This window comes from Megascapheus bottae, chromosome 15 (assembly GCF_031878675.1).
Source record: "Megascapheus bottae isolate mThoBot1 chromosome 15, mThoBot2.hap1, whole genome shotgun sequence".
In the NCBI taxonomy this organism is placed as follows: Eukaryota; Metazoa; Chordata; class Mammalia; order Rodentia; family Geomyidae; genus Megascapheus; species Megascapheus bottae.
In genome coordinates this window covers 30,292,059-30,299,840 of record NC_143523.1, presented here as the reverse complement: position 1 = coordinate 30,299,840, position 7,782 = coordinate 30,292,059, and the positions used below count along the sequence as shown (strand labels likewise).

General features: G+C 43.9%; 1 protein-coding gene across 3 annotated transcripts in view; it reads left to right on the top strand.

Annotated features, from left to right (window-relative positions):
- The first annotated feature begins 1,632 nt into the window (after positions 1-1,632).
- Stambpl1 (STAM binding protein like 1) overlaps positions 1,633-7,782 on the top strand; it is a 42,164-nt gene continuing 36,014 nt past the window's right edge. The window contains exons 1-2 of one of the 3 annotated variants that reach the window (XM_090346308.1): positions 1,635-1,733; positions 1,986-2,108. The gene's annotated coding sequence lies outside the window, so the exon portion shown is untranslated. Of the gene's footprint in view, positions 2,109-2,261; positions 2,409-7,782 lie in introns of those variants that run through there. The other 2 variants (XM_090346311.1, XM_090346309.1) reach the window with 2 other exon arrangements.

Sequence of the window (7,782 nt, the reverse complement as noted above, 5' to 3'; positions counted from 1 at the left end):
AATACTTTTAAAGAATGCCATTAGTCTTTTTAACTATCACTGATTGTATATTATCTAGTAGATAATGAGATTCTCCAGGTAGTGAAATGGGCAGGTCAAGGGTTGAAGGAAAATGGAAGAGCATTTATGCAGCTCATAGTAGTCAATGGCTACCCACCTTAGACCATATATCCTTCCATCTTTCAACTTTCAGAGAATATCAAAAATCTAAATGAGGGGGTTGAGATATTTACCATAGTGGCGAAGCTAATGGTTATCACACAGGAAGCTCTTGTTGGATCCCTAGCACTCCAAATGAATAAGTAAACAAAACAAATAATTTGTAAAAATCTGAACGAGGGGGTATGTGAAATTTCCTGGAACCCAAATCAAAACACTATTGCTCTTTAAAATCAATGTTGTAGTCTGCCTCCAACATGCATTTGAAAACCCATTGTGCCAGTGCCAGCCAGTGGTTCATTCTTGTAATCCTAGCTACTTCAGAGTCTGAGAACTGAGGATTGCTGTTCCAAGCCAGAGGCAGGGAAGGAAAGTCTGTGAGAGTCCAGTGAACCACCGAAAAGCCAAAAGTAGAGCTGTGGCTCAAGTGGTCTGTTCTAGCTTTCAGTAGAAAAGCCCAAGGACGGTGCCCAGGCTTTGAGTTCAAGCCCCAAAGTACCCAGGAGTGTGCGTGCGCGCACACACACACACACACACACACACACAATATCAAAGTGGTAGTGATGATATCTAAGAAATACCTAGAACCAAATACTCATCTGGCTGCAAGACTTGAAGTTTGGTTTCTAGAGGAAAAGCCAACAAGCCAGCACTGGACTCTGAAGCCATTTCTGCCACTTGGAGCTAGCCTCGTAGTGAAGCTGAAGAAAAGGTCCCAGATTTCATCCAGCAGCACCAGAGTTCCACAAAACGTTTAATAGGATCCATTCAGCCAATAGTAGCAGCCTCTGAGGTCTGAGCAGCGTGTTTCTCCATTCCCCGCCCCTTCCCCATTAAATGGCCATTGTTTACTTGGAACTGCATAAATGCTCTTCCATTTTCCTGTATTAATTTGCTAAATGCCCTTTAGTTCTCTGTGCCTTACAGGAAAAAAAAAATAAGAGCAGCTTTTTGGTCCAGGGCAATAGCAGATAAGAATACAGGTCTTGCGTGCCTGGCATGGTGCCAAGGCCATATGTGAAACCCAGCTTGTGATGAGAATCATAGAATGATATCCAGGAACTATCAACCATACGTTTCTATTTCTTCAGCACACACAAGTGGGAAAGGGGGAGAGGTTAGCATGGGTCGCCGCGGGTACCCAGTCATGGATAAATCTATAGGAAGTGTACTCAAACCCTATCCTCAGTCAGTTTCCCAGGGCCAGACAGCTGCGTGCTGGATGAACTTCAGGGTCGACAGCCATTCCAGAAGTCCCTGTTGGGGAAACTCCGGGTGTGGGGACCGGCGCAGGGCGGGTGGGTCCCGGCCTGGGCGGCAGGAGTGTGGGTTTACAGATGGGGAAATCGCAGGCCACCATTTATTTCACTCTCGCTCCAGGCGAGGTCCGCCAGGACCTATTGCCACCTGCGAGCTTTCAGTGCGGAGCGCTGGGGGCCGCGCTGGCCGAGCCGGGGGCGGGGGCGGAGGCGGAGCGGAACCCAGGGCCCCGGCCCCAGGGGCCCGCGAGGCCCAGGCAGTCTCGGTGACAAATCCTTTCCCTGCAGCGGCGGCGTAGGCAGCGGCAGCAGGATGTAGGTTCGGAGTCGTTGGGCCTGCGTGGGGAGCTTGTACCAGGACCCTGAGGGCGGGTGGAGGAGGGGTGGGAGGAGTGAGACCCACGGGAGGAGGAGGAAAGGAAGAGAAAAATAAAGGAGAAAGAAGGGACCCGCACCCCGAGAGCTGGCAGAGGCGATCGGGCAGGAAGCCGCGCGCCCGGACGACCTGGGTTCCATTATCTCACCACCCACCCCTCCTCCCTTCCCGCCGTCTGCCGTGCCTTCCAGCCAAAGCCACCGCGATCGGGGGCTTTCCGGCCGGACCGACGGATGCCCGGACCACGCGGCAGGCGCCGGGGCCGCCGCAGTCACCGCCCCTCTCCGGCTCGGGACACCCAAGGTTGCTGGCGGGTGAGTGGAGGGGGTGGGGGTCGCACGCGCGTGGATTGCGCGTAATCGCGCCCTGGCACCTGAGAGCGAGTGTGTGCACGCCGGGCGCCCGCGCCCCGCGTCCTCTTCCGCGGACGCTAGCCTGATGGCAGGCCGGCTCCCGGGGAGGCCAGGCGATCCGGACCTCCCGGGGCGCCCGGGCAGCCTCCGCGCGCACCTCGGCCCGGCCTGGGGTTCGATTCACCTGGCTGATGGGAAGGAAGGCAGGAAGCTGTGATTCCTCGCAGCAGATGGGCCTGCTCGCGGTGACCTGCCTTGTGGGTGCGCATGCATGTTTTGCTGGCTCAGTTTTGGGGTTCTGGAGTGTAAATGGTGTCAGTACAGAGAGGGAGAGAGGGAGAGTGGAGGAGAGGGAGAGAAGAGAGAGACAGAGACAGAGAGGGGAAGGGAAAGAGGAAGGGAGGGAGAGAAGTGAGAATTGGAAAACCAGACCTTTACTCCTGGAGTGGCTTGTGATGTGGCTTGCTGGTTGAGATCACTTTTATTTTCTCTCGGAAACGATTCTTAAGACGTTTTCCTCTTACTTCAATGACTTAAGCATTTCACTGGTAGCTCCAGTGAAATGAACGACAACAAAAATAGAATGCAATGGAAATTTGATTTTTCGGAACTCTCTAAAACAACCTTCTCCCGCTGACAGCTAAGAGCCCGAAGAGCTGTCATTACTGAAATTTAAAAGGAAGTTATCCTAGGAAATAATAATACTGAAAAAAGAGAACATGATCTAAAGGAGCAGGGGGAAAAATCTCTAGAGTTGAAGATAGGGTAAGGAGTTGTCTTACTTTCCAGAAATCAGTACTTGGTAGCAAGTAAAACAGACTTTCTTTCAAAGTAAACTCAGGGAGCACATTGCCTTTCATAATGTCCTCATCTTTGAAGATAAATGAAGTTGTAGGTTTTAAGGCCTATCCATAAATATACTCGATGTTAGTAGGAGGCTGGTTTATATTCTCGTGATTCAAGGCTTCAAGAACACAGGTCTGTGTCAGCCAACGAATGGAAACTGAATGTTTGACTTCTTGTTTCAATTTGAGGGGCGGGGTGGGGAAAGACTAGATTTTCTTGATGGTCCTACGCAGAGATTAAGTATTTTATTATTTTTACCCCCAGGCTTTGTGATCATTGGCTATTTTATGTATTCATAATGGATGTTAAATTGAACTTGGAAAATTGCACTATTCACTGCACATATTGTATGTTTCTGTTTTCTACAAGTTAATGTTTTTCTTTACCATTAGATTATCCCACTAGAGCACCTTCATTCAAAGGCATAGATTGTTATTTGACTATGCTTGGAACATAATGGCTATGCATTTCTGTTTCCGTATACAGGCACCAAAACCCTTCCCCACCAAAACATACCTAGGAATCTGCTTCAGAATGCATGCTGGCTGTTATTTATGGATCAGTGATTTCTTGAGAATTTTATAGAAAAATGATTGTTTTTTATTTTATACCCTTTTATAAGGTAAACATCATTTAATTGATAAATCAGATTCTAAGTCTTTGTTTTTTTTCTCTTTTATTTAATTTTATTTTCAGGGTGATGTGTGAAGGGGTGACAGTTATATCAGGCAGTGAGTACATTTCTTGTTGGACATTGTTATCCCTTTCATGTTTTTCTCCCACTTCCCCGCCCCCCCCCAATTCGAAATCTTTACTTTTATCTCAGTGCTCAAGGCCACGTCTGTTTACTTTTGCTCTGCTTCATGAGATCCTTCTTGCCAGTTAGAGGGGCTTAGAAAGAATAATGAAGGGATCCATGTCCTGTTGATGACTTAGCAGAGATGTGCTTATGGAGAGAAAGGAGTGTCTGATGTTGCTTCCTAAAAAGAACTGAGTAAAAAGGGCCAAATGATTGTTAATAGTAATTATCTCTTTTTACTTTCAGGACATAGAATTTAATTTAGCTCAAATCATGGCCTCTATCCTAGGTCTACTTATAGCTACAATCCAGGGAATGAGATTACATTTTATAGGAAAGTAAAACCCTAACAACTTCTACTCAAAATATGAGACTTAATAGCATCAACATTGCTGAGGAAGTACCAGGGAGACATTTAATTCATCTATTGGTTTATGGTTCTGTACTACAACTTTTTCTTCACCCTGTAAGAAATCTATTTGTTTGTTTTGCCAGTCCTGGGGCTTGAACTCAGGGCCTGAGTGCTGTCTTTGAGTTTTCTCAAGGCTAGAGCTTTACCATTTGAGCCATAGTATAATTTCCAGCTTTTTCTATGTATATGTAGTACCAAAGAATCTAACCCGGGTCTTCATGCATGCTAGCTAGGCAAGTACTCTACCACTAGACCAAACTCCTGGCCCACCCTGTGAGAGATTTATAAACAACTTCAGTTGAAGCTATGAGAAATGACTCATGGCTGTCCTAGAAAACACCAGCGTCCATTTTCCATCCCTTAAGGCTGATGAATTACAGCTGTTCAATAAATATTTGTCAAGTGAATAACAAACTAAATTGTCTTTACCTTCCCAACCTAATTATATCAACCGTCTTGGAATTATTTCTTTTCAGTTATAATTGCTTATGAATCAATGAGCATTTCATGAAATTGAAGCCCCAGTCAACATAGTCAACTTGGAAGACTCAGTTTCTCAACAGAAGAAGCACAATGCATCTCTCTAAAATCACATACACACACACACATACGCACAAGCACACGCACACACTCGCGTGCGCACAGAATCCCACTAATTATTCTTGTTACCTTGATCATTTCAGCTCTCTGAACTTGTGAACTATCTAACTGGTTGTTGGTGTGTACATTCAGAAATCCTGAGCTGACAACAGAATGTTCAACTCAGGAATTATCTGGATGTTGCTACATCTGGATGTGGCTTTTGTCTGAAATTATTTGCATTTCTAAGCAAATCAGATGGACTTCTAGTACTATCCTACATCTCCTGATGCCAAGTAGAAAAGCCAATTTAACATTTGGCACGTTTGTAAGTTTCTAAGCGAACACAAGTTGTTTAATTCTTTTTCTAATGTTTCCTTTAAACCATGTTATTCTCATGTAATACTGTGATTGGCTAAGGGACATCAACTTAGTTACTTAGTAACTTATGTTTAATAAAAGCAGACCCTTAGTAGAAGCACCAGTAATCCCTGTCTTATGCTTTTCTCTAATGAACTTTTAAGATATTCTTTTGGAAATGGATACATTGTTTGGTCTAGAATATTAAGTAGTACTCCTTCTTTTGGTTTTACTTCCAACTTTCCATCTCCAGTCATTAGAGGTTTTTCATGTGGTTCAGGATCTAAATTGCATGAAATATTCCTACCTATCAGCATTAAACTGTTTAATGATCATGCGTAATTTATTTCTAATAGTCATCCCTCATGTACTTCTCTAAGCATGCTCATTTCATGCTGAATAAAAATAAATTGAAACTTGCCAATTATTTTCTGCTATGTTCAAAAAGTAATAGAGTAGCCAGGTGCGGAGGCTCAGGCCTGTAATCCTAGCCACTCAGGAGGCTGAGATCTGAGGATCAAGGGTCAAAGCCAGTCCAGCACAAAATGACCAGAAACTCTTATCTCCAATTCACCTCTAGAAAACAGGAAGTGGGGCTTGGCTGAAGGGTAGGGTGGTAGCCTTGAGCTGAAGAGCTCAGGGACAGCGCCCAGGCCAAGTTCAAGCCTCATGACCCCCACACACAAAAAAGTAATAAAGTGAAAAACTGTTTAATAACGTTCTACAGTAATTGAAATGTTGCTGTTCTCCTAATGATGAAACATGGTCGTTCCTAGTGACTCTTTATTTGGCAAGTAGATAGTGGAGCACTTGCCTGAGAGTTAAAGGCACAGATCCTCCATATAGTTAAGATTTCTGAAAGCCAAGTGGTTGAGTCTTCATTTTATACAGTAGTCAATTGTAGGTTCCTTGAAAGGGAGTGATGAAAGCATGTTTCTGTAAGTGTACATTGGCAATTGAATGGGAGTGGATGAGTAAAAGGAATAGAGCTGATGCTCTGCTCTTAGATGATGGGAGCATGATGAAAGATCCCAGGGATACAGAGGTTGAGAAGCCAGCACTTCAGGGAAACAAACAGCAGAATTTGTTGGCTTATATGGAAAAAGGGTATGGTGGCAACCATAAACCGGTTACCCACTCAAGCATCAGCAGTAGATTACAGCATTCCTTTGTTGCTAAACCACAGGGAACTCCAGAATCAAGCAAATATGTTAGTTATTGCATATATGCTATATGTGAGAGATTACTAAACTTTGTCACATGTTGTCTCAGGGATGATGGAGTGGCTAGACACGTGAATCCTTTAGACTACTTACTAGTTGTGAGTTCTTGGGCAAGTTGCTAATCTCTTTAACCCTTGGTTTTTTCATCTTTCAGTTTGGGTATTACCTTTTTTTTCCAGTCCTGGGACTTGAACTCAGGGCCTAGGCACTGTTCTGCCACTTGAGCCACAGTTCCACTCCAGCTTTTTCTGTGTATGTGGTACTAAGGAATCAAACCCAGGGCTTCATGCATGCTTGGCAAGCACTCTACCATTAGGCCATATTCCTGACCAGCTTTTTTTCTCTCTCAAGGCTAGCACTCTACCACTTAAAGCCACAGCTCTGCTTACATTTTTTTTTTTTAGTGGTTAATTGGAGGTAACAGTCTCTTGCAGACTTTTCTGCCTAGGTGGACATCCACCCAGCCTGAGTTGTTAGGATTACAGGCATGAACTACAGCACCTAGCCACTATCACCCAGTGTTACTTTCTGTGTTGTAAGGTTTAGGGAAGAATGCATTAATAATTAGGTATAAATGAAAAGTCTTTTAAGCTATGTGGTACAAAGTAAAATATAGGTTTGCTGTTATTCTTGCTAATATTTATTCTTAACACTTTACTTTATAAGTATCATTTATGAGGTTTAAAAATTGAGGTATGAATGGCCAGGCAAATGATTCAACATCATTGGTTGGTAGGTTAAACCCAGAGAATCTGACTCCAGTACCTTTTCTCCCATCTTGCATATGTCCTTGTTTCTTATACTGCTGCTGAGAGATACATGACTGGAATGGTAATATGAATGTGTGTTTGTCCAGAAGGAACTTCAGGGCTCCATTCATAGCCAAGGTAGGCTTTGCTATCTCTAGTGTAAAATTACTTCCCAGATGATTGCTTCTTTTTTCCAATTTTTCCTTGATATTTTGTTATTTTTTAAAAATACTGCTTTTCATTCTATTTTGTATTTTCATAATTTGCACTTTCACATCTGCTTTAAAAATGGGTTGTATTTTGTTTTGTGTTTTCTGCCTATCATGGTGGACATGTATCTGTCCTTATATTCAAATGACTCTGCTGAAGACAAGGAGGCTGTACTCTATCAAATTTTGGGGCAAGTGCCAGTATTCCAAGGACCTTCAGTGATAGCCACCTCCCTCCAGAGTCCGTGTGTTTCCTTCATTATTGTAAGAGATGACGGTTCTAACCATTTTTTTTTTTTTTTTTTTTGCCAGTCCTGGGCTTGAGCTCTGAGCATGAGCACTGTCCTTGGACTTTCTCAAGGCTAGAGCTCTACCACTTGAGGCTCAGCACCACTTCTGGATTTTTTCTATGTATGTGGTACCGAGGAATTGAACCGGAGTCTTTGTGCGTGCTAGGC